Source organism: Paroedura picta, unplaced genomic scaffold (assembly GCF_049243985.1).
Source record: "Paroedura picta isolate Pp20150507F unplaced genomic scaffold, Ppicta_v3.0 Ppicta_v3_sca19, whole genome shotgun sequence".
NCBI classification, from domain to species: domain Eukaryota; kingdom Metazoa; phylum Chordata; class Lepidosauria; order Squamata; family Gekkonidae; genus Paroedura; species Paroedura picta.
Window position 1 is genome coordinate 5681511 of NW_027518616.1, and position 19244 is coordinate 5700754.

Here is a 19244-nt window from a genome sequence, read left to right on the forward strand (position 1 = left end):
CAATATATAAAGCTAAACGAACCGTTCACTGGGTACTTATCCGTACGAAAATCTCTATCGATTTTCCTGTTTTTACAAGGAAATAAAATGTGAAAAAAATATTTCTACATCCCATGGCCTTTCCCAACCATTTAAATTTTTCTCTTACAGGTCTAACACTTCCGAAAAACCAAAACAACGCCCACCCGGAACAATATATAAAGCTAAACGAACCGTTCACTGGGGACTTATCCGTACGAAAAACCCTATTGATTTACCTGTTTTTACAAGGAAATAAAATGTGAAAAAAATATTTCTACATCCCATGGCCTTTCCCAACCATTTAAATTTTTCTCTTACAGTTCTAACACTTCCGAAAAACCAAAACAATGCCCACCCGGAACAATATATAAAGCTAAACAAACCGTTCACTGGGTACATATCCGTACGAAAATCCCTATTGATTTTCCTGTTTTTACAAGGAAGTAAAATGTGAAAAAAATATTTCTACATTCCATGGCCTTTCCCAACCATTTAAATTTTTCTCTTACAGGTCTAACACTTCCGAAAAACCAATACCACGCCCACCCGGAACAATATATAAAGCTAAACGAACCGTTCACTGGGTACTTATCCGTACGAAAATCCCTATTGATTTACCTGTTTTTAAAAGGAAATAAAATGTGAAAAAAATATTTCTACATCCCATGGCCTTTCCCAACCATTTAAATTTTTCTCTTACAGGTCTAACACTTCCGAAAAACCAATACAACGCCCACCCGGAACAATATATAAAGCTAAACGAACCGTTCACTGGGTACTTATCCGTACGAAAAACCCTATTGATTTACCTGTTTTTACAAGGAAGTAAATGTGAAAAAAATATTTCTACATCCCATGGCCTTTCCCAACCAATTAAATTTTTCTCTTACAGGTCTAACACTTCCGAAAATCCAATGCAACGCCCACCCGGAAGAATATATAAAGATAAACGAACCGTTCACTAGGTACTTATCCGTCCGAAAATCCCTATCGATTTTCCTGTTTTTACAAGGAAGTAAAATGTGAAAAAAATATTTCTACATCCCATGGCCTTTCCCAACCATATAAATTTTTCTCTTACAGGTCTAACGCTTCCGAAAAACCAAAACAACGCCCACCCGGAACAATATATAAAGCTAAACGAACCGTTCACTGGGGACTTATCCGTACGAAAAACCCTATTGATTTACCTGTTTTTACAAGGAAATAAAATGTGAAAAAAATATTTCTACATCCCATGGCCTTTCCCAACCATTTAAATTTTTCTCTTGCAGGTCTAACACTTCCGAAAAACCAAAACAATGCCCACCCGGAACAATATATAAAGCTAAACGAACCGTTCACTGGGCACTTATCCGTACGAAAAACCCTATTGATTTACCTGCTTTTACAAGGAAATAAAATGTGAAAAAAATATTTCTACATCCCATGGCCTTTCCCAACCATTTAAATTCTTCTCTTACAGGTCTAACACATCCGAAAAACCAATACAACGCCCACCCGGAACAATATATAAAGCTAAACGAACCGTTCACTGGGTACATATCCGTACGAAAATCCCTATTGATTTTCCTGTTTTTACAAGGAAGTAAAGTGTGAAAAAAATATTTCTACATCCCATGGCCTTTCCCAACCATTTAAATTTTTCTCTTACAGGTCTAACACTTCCGAAAAACCAATACCACGCCCACCCGGCACAATATATAAAGCTAAACGAACCGTTCACTGGGTACATATCCGTACAAAAATCCCTATTGATTTTCCTGTTTTTACAAGGAAGTAAAATGTGAAAAAAATATTTCTACATCCCATGGCCTTTCCCAACCATTTAAATTTTTCTCTTACAGGTCTAACACTTCCGAAAATCCAATACAACGCCCACCCGGAAGAATATATAAAGATAAACGAACCGTTCACTGGGCACTTATGCGTACGAAAAACCCTATTGATTTACCTGTTTTTACAAGGAAGTAAATGTGAAAAAAATATTTCTACATCCCATGGCCTTTCCCAACCATTTAAATATTTCTCTTACAGGTCTAACACTTCCGAAAAACAAATACAACGCCCTCCCGGAAGAATATATAAAGATAAACGAACCGTTCACTGGGTACTTATCTGTACGAAAATCCCTATCGATTTTCCTGTTTTTACAAGGAAGTAAGATGTGAAAAAAATATTTCTACATCCCATGGCCTTTCCCAACCATTTAAATATTTCTCTTACAGGTCTAACACTTCCGAAAAACCAATACCACGCCCACCCGGAACAATATATAAAGCTAAACGAACCGTTCACTGGGTACTTATCCGTACGAAAATCCCTATTGATTTACCTGTTTTTAAAAGGAAATAAAATGTGAAAAAAATATTTCTACATCCCATGGCCTTTCCCAACCATTTAAATTTTTCTCTTACAGGTCTAACACTTCCGAAAAACAAATACAACGCCCACCCGGAACAATATATAAAGCTAAACGAACCGTTCACTGGGTACTTATCCGTACGAAAAACCCTATTGATTTACCTGTTTTTACAAGGAAGTAAATGTGAAAAAAATATTTCTACATCCCATGGCCTTTCCCAACCATTTAAATATTTCTCTTACAGGTCTAACACTTCCGAAAAACCAATACAACGCCCTCCCGGAAGAATATATAAAGATAAACGAACCGTTCACTGGGTACTTATCTGTACGAAAATCCCTATCGATTTTCCTGTTTTTACAAGGAAGTAAGATGTGAAAAAAATATTTCTACATCCCATGGACTTTCCCAACCATTTAAATTTTTCTCTTACAGGTCTAACACCTCCGAAAAACCAAAACAACGCCCACCCGGAACAATATATAAAGCTAAACGAACCGTTCACTGGGTACTTATCCGTACGAAAATCCCTATTGATTTACCTGTTTTTACAAGGAAGTAAATGTGAAAAAAATATTTCTACATCCCATGGCCTTTCCCAACCATTTAAATATTTCTCTTACAGGTCTAACACTTCCGAAAAACGAATACAACGCCCACCCGGAAGAATATATAAAGATAAATGAACCGTTCACTGGGTACTTATCTGTACGAAAATCCCTATCGATTTTCCTGTTTTTACAAGGAAGTAAGATGTGAAAAAAATATTTCTACATCCCATGGCCTTTCCCAACCATTTAAATTTTTCTCTTACAGGTCTAACACTTCCGAAAAACCAAAACAACGCCCACCCGGAACAATATATAAAGCTAAACGAACCGTTCACTGGGCACTTATGCGTACGAAAAACCCTATTGATTTACCTGTTTTTACAAGGAAATAAAATGTGAAAAAAATATTTCTACATCCCATGGCCTTTCCCAACCATTTAAATTTTTCTCTTGCAGGTCTAACACTTCCGAAAAACCAAAACAATGCCCACCCGGAACAATATATAAAGCTAAACAAACCGTTCACTGGGCACTTATCCGTACGAAAAACCCTATTGATTTACCTGTTTTTACAAGGAAATAAAATGTGAAAAAAATATTTCTACATCCCATGGCCTTTCCCAACCATTTAAATTCTTCTCTTGCAGGTCTAACACATCCGAAAAACCAATACAACGCCCACCTGGAACAATATATAAAGCTAAACGAACCGTTCACTGGGTACATATCCGTACGAAAATCCCTATTGATTTTCCTGTTTTTACAAGGAAGTAAAATGTGAAAAAAATATTTCTACATTCCATGGCCTTTCCCAACCATTTAAATTTTTCTCTTACAGGTCTAACACTTCCGAAAAACCAATACCACGCCCACCCGGAACAATATATAAAGCTAAACGTACCGTTCACTGGGTACTTATCCGTACGAAAATCCCTATTGATTTACCTGTTTTTAAAAGGAAATAAAATGTGAAAAAAATATTTCTACATCCCATGGCCTTTCCCAACCAATTATATTTTTCTCTTACAGGTCTAACACTTCCGAAAATCCAATGCAACGCCCACCCGGAAGAATATATAAAGATAAACGAACCGTTCACTAGGTACTTATCCGTCCGAAAATCCCTATCGATTTTCCTGTTTTTACAAGGAAGTAAAATGTGAAAAAAATATTTCTACATCCCATGGCCTTTCCCAACCATTTAAATTTTTCTCTTACAGGTCTAACGCTTCCGAAAAACCAAAACAACGCCCACCCGGAACAATATATAAAGCTAAACAAACCGTTCACTGGGGACTTATCCGTACGAAAAACCCTATTGATTTACCTGTTTTTACAAGGAAATAAAATGTGAAAAAAATATTTCTACATCCCATGGCCTTTCCCAACCATTTAAATTCTTCTCTTGCAGGTCTAACACATCCGAAAAACCAATACAACGCCCACCTGGAACAATATATAAAGCTAAACGAACCGTTCACTGGGTACATATCCGTACGAAAATCCCTATTGATTTTCCTGTTTTTACAAGGAAGTAAAATGTGAAAAAAATATTTCTACATTCCATGGCCTTTCCCAACCATTTAAATTTTTCTCTTACAGGTCTAACACTTCCGAAAAACCAATACCACGCCCACCCGGAACAATATATAAAGCTAAACGTACCGTTCACTGGGTACTTATCCGTACGAAAATCCCTATTGATTTACCTGTTTTTAAAAGGAAATAAAATGTGAAAAAAATATTTCTACATCCCATGGCCTTTCCCAACCAATTAAATTTTTCTCTTACAGGTCTAACACTTCCGAAAATCCAATGCAACGCCCACCCGGAAGAATATATAAAGATAAACGAACCGTTCACTAGGTACTTATCCGTCCGAAAATCCCTATCGATTTTCCTGTTTTTACAAGGAAGTAAAATGTGAAAAAAATATTTCTACATCCCATGGCCTTTCCCAACCATTTAAATTTTTCTCTTACAGGTCTAACGCTTCCGAAAAACCAAAACAACGCCCACCCGGAACAATATATAAAGCTAAACAAACCATTCACTGGGGACTTATCCGTACGAAAAACCCTATTGATTTACCTGTTTTTACAAGGAAATAAAATGTGAAAAAAATATTTCTACATCCCATGGCCTTTCCCAACCATTTAAATTTTTCTCTTGCAGGTCTAACACTTCCGAAAAACCAAAACAATGCCCACCCGGAACAATATATAAAGCTAAACGAACCGTTCACTGGGCACTTATCCGTACGAAAAACCCTATTGATTTTCCTGTTTTTACAAGGAAGTAAAATGTGAAAAAAATATTTCTACATCCCATGGCCTTTCCCAACCATTTAATTTTTCTCTTACAGGTCTAACACTTCCGAAAAACCAATACCACGCCCACCCGGCACAATATATTAAGCTAAACGAACCGTTCACTGGGTACATATCCGTACGAAAATCCCTATTGATTTTCCTGTTTTTACAAGGAAGTAAAATGTGAAAAAAATATTTCTACATCCCATGGCCTTTCCCAACCATTTAAATTTTTCTCTTACAGGTCTAACACTTCCGAAAATCCAATACAACGCCCACCCGAAAGAATATATAAAGATAAACGAACCGTTCACTAGGTACTTATCCGTCCGAAAATCCCTATCGATTTTCCTGTTTTTACAAGGAAGTAAAATGTGAAAAAAATATTTCTACATCCCATGGCCTTTCCCAACCATTTAAATTTTTCTCTTACAGGTCTAACACTTCCGAAAAACCAAAACAACGCCCACCCGGAACAATATATAAAGCTAAACGAACCGTTCACTGGGCACTTATCCGTACGAAAAACCCTATTGATTTACCTGTTTTTACAAGGAAATAAAATGTGAAAAAAATATTTCTACATCCCATGGCCTTTCCCAACCATTTAAATTTTTCTCTTACAGGTCTAACACTTCCGAAAAACCAAAACAACGCCCACCCGGAACAATATATAAAGCTAAACGAACGGTTCACTGGGTACTTATCCGTACGAAAAACCCTATTGATTTACCTGTTTTTACAAGGAAGTAAATGTGAAAAAAATATTTCTACATCCCATGGACTTTCCCAACCATTTAAATTTTTCTCTTACAGGTCTAACACTTCTGAAAAACCAATACAACGCCCACCCGGAAGAATATATAAAGATAAACGAACCGTTCACTGGGTACTTATCCGTATGAAAATCCCTATCGATTTTCCTGTTTTTACAAGGAAGTAAAATGTGAAAAAATATTTCTACATCCCATGGCCTTTCCCAACCATTTAAATTTTTTTCTTACAGGTCTAACACTTCCGAAAAACCAAAACAATGCACACCCGGAACAATATATAAAGCTAAACGAACCGTTCACTGGGCACTTATCCGTACGAAAAACCCTATTGATTTACCTGCTTTTACAAGGAAATAAAATGTGAAAAAAATATTTGTACATCCCATGGCCTTTCCCAACCATTTAAATTTTTCTCTTACAGGTCTAACACTTCCGAAAAACCAATACAACGACCACCCGGAACAATATATAAAGCTAAACGAACCTTTCGCTGGGCACTTATCCGTACGAAAATCCCTATCGATATACCTGTATTTACAAGGAAATAAAATGTGAAAAAAATATTTCTCCAAACCACGGCCTTTCCCAACCATTTAAATTTTTCTCTTACAGGTCTAACACTTCCAAAAAAACAAAACAATGCCCACCCGGAACGATATATAACGCTAAACGAACCGTTCACTGGGCACTTATCCGTACGAAAATCACAATTGATTTTCCTGTTTTTACAAGGAAATAAAATGTGAAAAAAATATTTCTACATCCCATGGCCTTTCCCAACCATTTAAATTTTTCTCTTACAGGTCTAACACTTCCGAAAAACCAAAACAACGCCCACCCGGAACAATATATAAAGCTAAACGAACCGTTCACTGGGCACTTATCCGTACGAAAAACCCTATTGATTTACCTGTTTTTACAAGGAAATAAAATGTGAAAAAAATATTTCTACATCCCATGGCCTTTCCCAACCTTTTAAATTTTTCTCTTACAGGTCTAACACTTCCGAAAAACCAATACAACGCCCACCCGGAACAATATATAAAGCTAAACGAAAGGTTCACTGGGTACTTATCCGTACGAAAAACCCTATTGATTTACCTGTTTTTACAAGGAAGTAAATGTGAAAAAAATATTTCTACATCCCATGGCCTTTCCCAACCATTTAAATTTTTCTCTTACAGGTCTAACACTTCCGAAAAACCAATACAACGCCCACCCGGAAGAATATATAAAGATAAACGAACCGTTCACTATGTACTTATCCGTACGAAAATCCCTATTGATTTACCTGTTTTTAAACGGAAGTAAAATGTGAAAAAAATATTTCTACATCCCATGGCCTTTTCCAACCATTTAAATTTTTCTCTTACAGGTCTAACACTTCCGAAAAAGCAAAACAACGCCCACCCGAAACAATATATAAAGCTAAACGAACCGTTCACTGGGCACTTATCCGTACGAAAAACCCTGTTGATTTACCTGCTTTTACAAGGAAATAAAATGTGAAAAAAATATTTCTACATCCCATGGCCTTTCCCAACCATTTAAATTTTTCTCTTACAGGTCTAACACTTCCGAAAAACCAATACAACGACCACCCGGAACAATATATAAAGCTAAACGAACCGTTCGCTGGGCACTTATCCGTACGAAAATCCCTATCGATATACCTGTATTTACAACGAAATAAAATGTGAAAAAAATATTTCTCCAAACCACGGCCTTTCCCAACCATTTAAATTTTTCTCTTACAGGTCTAACACTTCCGAAAAACCAAAACAATGCCCACCCGGATCGATATATAAAGCTAAACGAACCGTTCACTGGGCACTTATCCGTACGAAAAACCCTGTTGATTTACCTGTTTTTACAAGGAAATAAAATGTGAAAAAAATATTTCTACATCCCATGGCCTTTCCCAACCATTTAAATTTTTCTCTTGCAGGTCTAACACTTCCGAAAAACCAATACAACGCCCACCCGGAACAATATATAAAGCTAAACGAACCGTTCACTGGGTACTTATCCGTACGAAAAACCCTATTGATTTACCTGTTTTTAAACGGAACTAAAATGTGAAAAAAATATTTCTATATCTCATGGCCTTTCCCAACCATTTAAATTTTTCTCTTACAGGTCTAACACTTCCGAAAAACCAATACAACGCCCACCCGGAACAATATATAAAGCTAAACGAACCGTTCACTGGGTACTTATCCGTACGAAAATCCCTATCGATTTTCCTGTTTTTACAAGGAAATAAAATGTGAAAAAAATATTTCTACATCCCATGGCCTTTCCCAACCATTTAAATTTTTCTCTTACAGGTCTAACACTTCCGAAAAACCAAAACAACGCCCACCCGGAACAATATATAAAGCTAAACGAACCGTTCACTGGGCACTTATCCGTACGAAAAACCCTATTGATTTACCTGTTTTTACAAGGAAATAAAATGTGAAAAAAATATTTCTACATCCCATGGCCTTTCCCAACCATTTAAATTTTTCTCTTACAGGTCTAACACTTCCGAAAAACCAAAACAATGCCCACCCGGAACAATATATAAAGCTAAACGAACCGTTCACTGGGCACATATCCGTACGAAAACCACTATTGATTTACCTGTTTTTACAAGGAAATAAAATGTGAAAAAAATATTTCTACATCCCATGGCCTTTCCCAACCATTTAAATTCTTCTCTTACAGGTCTAACACATCCGAAAAACCAATACAATGCCCACCCGGAACAATATATAAAGCTAAACGAACCGTTCACTGGGTACATATCCGTACGAAAATCCCTATTGATTTTCCTGTTTTTACAAGGAAGTAAAATGTGAAAAAAATATTTCTACATCCCATGGCCTTTCCCAACCATTTAAATTTTTCTCTTACAGGTCTAACACTTCCGAAAAACCAATACCACGCCCACCCGGAACAATATATAAAGCTAAACGAACCGTTCACTGGGTACTTATCCGTACGAAAATCCCTATTGATTTACCTGTTTTTAAAAGGAAATAAAATGTGAAAAAAATATTTCTACATCCCATGGCCTTTCCCAACCATTTAAATTTTTCTCTTACAGGTCTAACACTTCCGAAAAACCAATACCACGCCCACCCGGAACAATATATAAAGCTAAACGAACCGTTCACTGGGTACTTATCCGTACGAAAATCCCTATTGATTTACCTGTTTTTAAAAGGAAATAAAATGTGAAAAAAATATTTCTACATCCCATGGCCTTTCCCAACCATTTAAATTTTTCTCTTACAGGTCTAACACTTCCGAAAAACCAATACAACGCCCACCCGGAACAATATATAAAGCTAAACGAACCGTTCACTGGGTACTTATCCGTACGAAAATCCCTATTGATTTACCTGTTTTTACAAGGAAGTAAATGTGAAAAAAATATTTCTACATCCCATGGCCTTTCCCAACCATTTAAATATTTCTCTTACAGGTCTAACACTTCCGAAAAACGAATACAACGCCCACCCGGAAGAATATATAAAGATAAACGAACCGTTCACTGGGTACTTATCTGTACGAAAATCCCTATCGATTTTCCTGTTTTTACAAGGAAGTAAGATGTGAAAAAAATATTTCTACATCCCATGGCCTTTCCCAACCATTTAAATTTTTCTCTTACAGGTCTAACACTTCCGAAAAACCAAAACAACGCCCACCCGGAACAATATATAAAGCTAAACGAACCGTTCACTGGGCACTTATGCGTACGAAAAACCCTATTGATTTACCTGTTTTTACAAGGAAATAAAATGTGAAAAAAATATTTCTACATCCCATGGCCTTTCCCAACCATTTAAATTTTTCTCTTGCAGGTCTAACACTTCCGAAAAACCAATACAACGCCCACCCGGAACAATATATAAAGCTAAACGAACCGTTCACTGGGTACTTATCCGTACGAAAAACCCTATTGATTTACCTGTTTTTAAACGGAACTAAAATGTGAAAAAAATATTTCTATATCTCATGGCCTTTCCCAACCATTTAAATTTTTCTCTTACAGGTCTAACACTTCCGAAAAACCAATACAACGCCCACCCGGAACAAAATATAAAGCTAAACGAACCGTTCACTGGGTACTTATCCGTACGAAAATCTCTATCGATTTTCCTGTTTTTACAAGGAAATAAAATGTGAAAAAAATATTTCTACATCCCATGGCCTTTCCCAACCATTTAAATTTTTCTCTTACAGGTCTAACACTTCCGAAAAACCAAAACAACGCCCACCCGGAACAATATATAAAGCTAAACGAACCGTTCACTGGGGACTTATCCGTACGAAAAACCCTATTGATTTACCTGTTTTTACAAGGAAATAAAATGTGAAAAAAATATTTCTACATCCCATGGCCTTTCCCAACCATTTAAATTTTTCTCTTACAGGTCTAACACTTCCGAAAAACCAAAACAATGCCCACCCGGAACAATATATAAAGCTAAACAAACCGTTCACTAGGTACATATCCGTACGAAAATCCCTATTGATTTTCCTGTTTTTACAAGGAAGTAAAATGTGAAAAAAATATTTCTACATTCCATGGCCTTTCCCAACCATTTAAATTTTTCTCTTACAGGTCTAACACTTCCGAAAAACCAATACCACGCCCACCCGGAACAATATATAAAGCTAAACGAACCGTTCACTGGGTACTTATCCGTACGAAAAACCCTATTGATTTACCTGTTTTTACAAGGAAGTAAATGTGAAAAAAATATTTCTACATCCCATGGCCTTTCCCAACCAATTAAATTTTTCTCTTACAGGTCTAACACTTCCGAAAATCCAATACAACGCCCACCCGGAAGAATATATAAAGATAAACGAACCGTTCACTAGGTACTTATCCGTCCGAAAATCCCTATCGATTTTCCTGTTTTTACAAGGAAGTAAAATGTGAAAAAAATATTTCTACATCCCATGGCCTTTCCCAACCATTTAAATTTTTCTCTTACAGGTCTAACACTTTCGAAAAACCAAAACAACGCCCACCCGGAACAATATATAAAGCTAAACGAACCGTTCACTGGGCACTTATCCGTACGAAAAACCCTATTGATTTACCTGTTTTAACAAGGAAATAAAATGTGAAAAAAATATTTCTACATCCCATGGCCTTTCCCAACCATTTAAATTTTTCTCTTACAGGTCTAACACTTCCGAAAAACCAAAACAACGCCCACCCGGAACAATATATAAAGCTAAACGAACCGTTCACTGGGCACTTATCCGTACGAAAAACCCTATTGATTTACCTGTTTTTACAAGGAAATAAAATGTGAAAAAAATATTTCTACATCCCATGGCCTTTCCCAACCTTTTAAATTTTTCTCTTACAGGTCTAACACTTCCGAAAAACCAATACAACGCCCACCCGGAACAATATATAAAGCTAAACGAACGGTTCACTGGGTACTTATCCGTACGAAAAACCCTATTGATTTACCTGTTTTTACAAGGAAGTAAATGTGAAAAAAATATTTCTACATCCCATGGCCTTTCCCAACCATTTAAATTTTTCTCTTACAGGTCTAACACTTCCAAAAAAGCAAAACAACGCCCACCCGGAACAATATATAAAGCTAAACGAACCGTTCACTGGGCACTTATCCGTACGAAAAACCCTATTGATTTACCTGATTTTACAAGGAAATAAAATGTGAAAAAAATATTTCTACATCCCATGGCCTTTCCCAACCATTTAAATTTTTCTCTTACAGGTCTAACACTTCCGAAAAACCAATACAACGACCACCCGGAACAATATATAAAGCTAAACGAACCTTTCGCTGGGCACTTATCCGTACGAAAATCCCTATCGATATACCTGTATTTACAAGGAAATAAAATGTGAAAAAAATATTTCTCCAAACCACGGCCTTTCCCAACCATTTAAATTTTTCTCTTACAGGTCTAACACTTCCAAAAAACCAAAACAATGCCCACCCGGAACGATATATAAAGCTAAACGAACCGTTCACTGGGCACTTATCCGTACGAAAATCACAATTGATTTTCCTGTTTTTACAAGGAAATAAAATGTGAAAAAAATATTTCTACATCCCATGGCCTTTCCCAACCATTTAAATTTTTCTCTTACAGGTCTAACACTTCCGAAAAACCAAAACAACGCCCACCCGGAACAATATATAAAGCTAAACGAACCGTTCACTGGGCACTTATCCGTACGAAAAACCCTATTGATTTACCTGTTTTTACAAGGAAATAAAATGTGAAAAAAATATTTCTACATCCCATGGCCTTTCCCAACCTTTAAAATTTTTCTCTTACAGGTCTAACACTTCCGAAAAACCAATACAACGCCCACCCGGAACAATATATAAAGCTAAACGAAAGGTTCACTGGGTACTTATCCGTACGAAAAACCCTATTGATTTACCTGTTTTTACAAGGAAGTAAATGTGAAAAAAATATTTCTACATCCCATGGCCTTTCCCAACCATTTAAATTTTTCTCTTACAGGTCTAACACTTCCGAAAAACCAATACAACGCCCACCCGGAAGAATATATAAAGATAAACGAACCGTTCACTATGTACTTATCCGTACGAAAATCCCTATTGATTTACCTGTTTTTAAACGGAAGTAAAATGTGAAAAAAATATTTCTACATCCCATGGCCTTTTCCAACCATTTAAATTTTTCTCTTACAGGTCTAACACTTCCGAAAAAGCAAAACAACGCCCACCCGGAACAATATATAAAGCTAAACGAACCGTTCACTGGGCACTTATCCGTACGAAAAACCCTATTGATTTACCTGCTTTTACAAGGAAATAAAATGTGAAAAAAATATTTCTACATCCCATGGCCTTTCCCAACCATTTAAATTTTTCTCTTACAGGTCTAACACTTCCGAAAAACCAAAACAACGCCCACCCGGAACAATATATAAAGCTAAACGAACCGTTCACTGGGCACTTATCCGTACGAAAAACCCTATTGATTTACCTGCTTTTACAAGGAAATAAAATGTGAAAAAAATATTTCTACATCCCATGGCCTTTCCCAACCATTTAAATTTTTCTCTTACAGGTCTAACACTTCCGAAAAACCAATACAACGACCACCCGGAACAATATATAAAGCTAAACGAACCGTTCGCTGGGCACTTATCCGTACGAAAATCCCTATCGATATACCTGTATTTACAACGAAATAAAATGTGAAAAAAATATTTCTCCAAACCACGGCCTTTCCCAACCATTTAAATTTTTCTCTTACAGGTCTAACACTTCCGAAAAACCAAAACAATGCCCACCCGGATCGATATATAAAGCTAAACGAACCGTTCACTGGGCACTTATCCGTACGAAAAACCCTATTGATTTACCTGTTTTTACAAGGAAATAAAATGTGAAAAAAATATTTCTACATCCCATGGCCTTTCCCAACCATTTAAATTTTTCTCTTGCAGGTCTAACACTTCCGAAAAACCAATACAACGCCCACCCGGAACAATATATAAAGCTAAACGAACCGTTCACTGGGTACTTATCCGTACGAAAAACCCTATTGATTTACCTGTTTTTAAACGGAACTAAAATGTGAAAAAAATATTTCTATATCTCATGGCCTTTCCCAACCACTTAAATTTTTCTCTTACAGGTCTAACACTTCCGAAAAACCAATACAACGCCCACCCGGAAAAATATATAAAGCTAAACGAACCGTTCACTGGGTACTTATCCGTACGAAAATCCCTATTGATTTACCTGTTTTTACAAGGAAATAAAATGTGAAAAAAATATTTCTACATCCCATGGCCTTTCCCAACCATTTAAATTTTTCTCTTACAGGTCTAACACTTCCGAAAAACCAAAACAATGCCCACCCGGAAAAATATATAAATCTAAACGAACCGTTCACTGGGCACTTATCCGTACGAAAACCACTATTGATTTACCTGTTTTTACAAGGAAATAAAATGTGAAAAAAATATTTCTACATCCCATGGCCTTTCCCAACCATTTAAATTCTTCTCTTACAGGTCTAACACATCCGAAAAACCAATACAATGCCCACCCGGAACAATATATAAAGCTAAACGAACCGTTCACTGGGTACATATCCGTACGAAAATCCCTATTGATTTTCCTGTTTTACAAGGAAGTAAAATGTGAAAAAAATATTTCTACATCCCATGGCCTTTCCCAACCATTTAAATTTTTCTCTTACAGGTCTAACACTTCCGAAAAACCAATACCACGCCCACCCGGAACAATATATAAAGCTAAACGAACCGTTCACTGGGTACTTATCCGTACGAAAATCCCTATTGATTTACCTGTTTTTAAAAGGAAATAAAATGTGAAAAAAATATTTCTACATCCCATGGCCTTTCCCAACCATTTAAATTTTTCTCTTACAGGTCTAACACTTCCGAAAAACCAATACAACGCCCACCCGGAACAATATATAAAGCTAAACGAACCGTTCACTGGGTACTTATCCGTACGAAAATCCCTATTGATTTACCTGTTTTTACAAGGAAGTAAATGTGAAAAAAATATTTCTACATCCCATGGCCTTTCCCAACCATTTAAATATTTCTCTTACAGGTCTAACACTTCCGAAAAACGAATACAACGCCCACCCGGAAGAATATATAAAGATAAACGAACCGTTCACTGGGTACTTATCTGTACGAAAATCCCTATCGATTTTCCTGTTTTTACAAGGAAGTAAGATGTGAAAAAAATATTTCTACATCCCATGGCCTTTCCCAACCATTTAAATTTTTCTCTTACAGGTCTAACACTTCCGAAAAACCAAAACAACGCCCACCCGGAACAATATATAAAGCTAAACGAACCGTTCACTGGGCACTTATGCGTACGAAAAACCCTATTGATTTACCTGTTTTTACAAGGAAATAAAATGTGAAAAAAATATTTCTACATCCCATGGCCTTTCCCAACCATTTAAATTTTTCTCTTGCAGGCCTAACACTTCCGAAAAACCAATACAACGCCCACCCGGAACAATATATAAAGCTAAACGAACCGTTCACTGGGTACTTATCCGTACGAAAAACCCTATTGATTTACCTGTTTTTAAACGGAACTAAAATGTGAAAAAAATATTTCTACATCCCATGGCCTTTCCCAACCATTTAAATTTTTCTCTTACAGGTCTAACACTTCCGAAAAACCAAAACAAAGCCCACCCGGAACAATATATAAAGCTAAACGAACCGTTCACTGGGGACTTATCCGTACGAAAAACCCTATTGATTTACCTGTTTTTACAAGGAAATAAAATGTGAAAAAAATATTTCTACATCCCATGGCCTTTCCCAACCATTTAAATTTTTCTCTTACAGGTCTAACACTTCCGAAAAACCAAAACAATGCCCACCCGGAACAATATATAAAGCTAAACGAACCGTTCACTGGGCACTTATCCGTACGAAAAACCCTATTGATTTACCTGTTTTTACAAGGAAATAAAATGTGAAAAAAATATTTCTACATCCCATGGCCTTTCCCAACCATTTAAATTCTTCTCTTGCAGGTCTAACACATCTGAAAAACCAATACAACGCCCACCCGGAACAATATATAAAGCTAAACGAACCGTTCACTGGGTACATATCCGTACGAAAATCCCTATTGATTTTCCTGTTTTTACAAGGAAGTAAAATGTGAAAAAAATATTTCTACATCCCATGGCCTTTCCCAACCATTTAAATTTTTCTCTTACAGGTCTAACACTTCCGAAAAACCAATACCACGCCCACCCGGAACAATATATAAAGCTAAACGAACCGTTCACTGGGTACTTATCCGTACGAAAATCCCTATTGATTTACCTGTTTTTAAAAGGAAATAAAATGTGAAAAAAATATTTCTACATCCCATGGCCTTTCCCAACCATTTAAATTTTTCTCTTACAGGTCTAACACTTCCGAAAAACCAATACAACGCCCACCCGGAACAATATATAAAGCTAAACGAACCGTTCACTGGGTACTTATCCGTACGAAAAACCCTATTGATTTACCTGTTTTTACAAGGAAGTAAATGTGAAAAAAATATTTCTACATCCCATGGCCTTTCCCAACCATTTAAATTTTTCTCTTACAGGTCTAACACTTCCGAAAATCCAATGCAACGCCCACCCGGAAGAATATATAAAGATAAACGAACCGTTCACTAGGTACTTATCCGTCCGAAAATCCCTATCGATTTTCCTGTTTTTACAAGGAAGTAAAATGTGAAAAAAATATTTCTACATCCCATGGCCTTTCCCAACCATTTAAATTTTTCTCTTACAGGTCTAACACTTCCGAAAAACCAAAACAACGCCCACCCGGAACAATATATAAAGCTAAACGAACCGTTCACTGGGGACTTATCCGTACGAAAAACCCTATTGATTTACCTGTTTTTACAAGGAAATAAAATGTGAAAAAAATATTTCTACATCCCATGGCCTTTCCCAACCATTTAAATTTTTCTCTTGCAGGTCTAACACTTCCGAAAAACCAAAACAATGCCCACCCGGAACAATATATAAAGCTAAACGAACCGTTCACTGGGCACTTATCCGTACGAAAAACCCTATTGATTTACCTGTTTTTACAAGGAAATAAAATGTGAAAAAAATATTTCTACATCCCATGGCCTTTCCCAACCATTTAAATTCTTCTCTTACAGGTCTAACACATCCGAAAAACCAATACAACGCCCACCCGGAACAATATATAAAGCTAAACGTACCGTTCACTGGGTACATATCCGTACGAAAATCCCTATTGATTTTCCTGTTTTTACAAGGAAGTAAAATGTGAAAAAAATATTTCTACATCCCATGGCCTTTCCCAACCATTTAAATTTTTCTCTTACAGGTCTAACACTTCCGAAAAACCAATACCACGCCCACCCGGAACAATATATAAAGCTAAACGAACCGTTCACTGGGTACTTATCCGTACGAAAATCCCTATTGATTTACCTGTTTTTAAAAGGAAATAAAATGTGAAAAAAATATTTCTACATCCCATGGCCTTTCCCAACCATTTAAATTTTTCTCTTACAGGTCTAACACTTCCGAAAAACCAATACAACACCCACCCGGAACAATATATAAAGCTAAACGAACCGTTCACTGGGTACATATCCGTACGAAAAACCCTATTGATTTACCTGTTTTTACAAGGAAGTAAATGTGAAAAAAATATTTCTACATCCCATGGCCTTTCCCAACCATTTAAATTTTTCTCTTACAGGTCTAACACTTCCGAAAATCCAATGCAACGCCCACCCGGAAGAATATATAAAGATAAACGAACCGTTCACTAGGTACTTATCCGTCCGAAAATCCCTATCGATTTTCCTGTTTTTACAAGGAAGTAAAATGTCAAAAAAATATTTCTACATCCCATGGCCTTTCCCAACCATTTAAATTTTTCTCTTACAGGTCTAACACTTCCGAAAAACCAAAACAACGCCCACCCGGAACAATATATAAAGCTAAACGAACCGTTCACTGGGCACTTATCCGTACGAAAAACCCTATTGATTTACCTGTTTTTACAAGGAAATAAAATGTGAAAAAAATATTTCTACATCCCATGGCCTTTCCCAACCATTTAAATTTTTCTCTTACAGGTCTAACACTTCCGAAAAACCAAAACAACGCCCACCCGGAACAATATATAAAGCTAAACGAACGGTTCACTGGGTACTTATCCGTACGAAAAACCCTATTGATTTACCTGTTTTTACAAGGAAGTAAATGTGAAAAAAATATTTCTACATCCCATGGCCTTTCCCAACCATTTAAATTTTTCTCTTACAGGTCTAACACTTCTGAAAAACCAATACAACGCCCACCCGGAAGAATATATAAAGATAAACGAACCGTTCACTGGGTACTTATCCGTATGAAAATCCCTATCGATTTTCCTGTTTTTACAAGGAAGTAAAATGTGAAAAAATATTTCTACATCCCATGGCCTTTCCCAACCATTTAAATTTTTCTCTTACAGGTCTAACACTTCCGAAAAAACAATACAACGCCCACCCGGAACAATATATAAAGCTATATGAACCGTTCACTGGGCACTTATCCGTACGAAAAACCCTATTGATTTACCTGTTTTTACAAGGAAATAAAATGTGAAAAAAATATTTCTACATCCCATGGCCTTTCCCAACCATTTAAATTTTTCTCTTACAGGTCTAACGCTTCCGAAAAACCAATACAACGCCCACCCGCAACAATATATAAAGCTAAATGAACCGTTCACTGGGTACATATCCGTACGAAAATCCCTATTGATTTTCCTGTTTTTACAAGGAAGTAAAATGTGAAAAAAATAATTCTACATCCCATGGCCTTTCCCAACCATTTAAATTTTTCTCTTACAGGTCTAACACTTCCAAAAAACCAATACAACACCCACCCGGAACAATATATAAAGCTAAACGAACCGTTCACTGGGTACTTATCCGTACGAAAATCCCTATTGATTTACCTGTTTTTAAAAGGAAATAAAATGTGAAAAAAATATTTCTACATCCCATGGCCTTTCCCAAACATTTAAATTTTTCTCTTACAGGTCTAACACTTCCGAAAAACCAATACAACGCCCACCCGGAACAATATATAAAGCTAAACGAACCGTTCACTGGGTACTTATCCGTACGAAAAACCCTATTGATTTACCTGTTTTTACAAGGAAGTAAATGTGAAAAAAATATTTCTACATCCCATGGCCTTTCCCAACGATTTAAATTTTTCTCTTACAGGTCTAACACTTCCGAAAATCCAATGCAACGCCCACCCGGAAGAATATATAAAGATAAACGAACCGTTCACTAGGTACTTATCCGTCCGAAAATCCCTATCGATTTTTCTGTTTTTACAAGGAAGTAAAATGTCAAAAAAATATTTCTACATCCCATGGTCTTTCCCAACCATTTAAATTTTTCTCTTACAGGTCTAACACTTCCGAAAAACCAAAACAACGCCCACCCGGAACAATATATAAAGCTAAACGAACCGTTCACTGGGCACTTATCCGTACGAAAAACCCTATTGATTTACCTGTTTTTACAAGGAAATAAAATGTGAAAAAAATATTTCTACATCCCATGGCCTTTCCCAACCATTTAAATTTTTCTCTTACAGGTCTAACACTTCC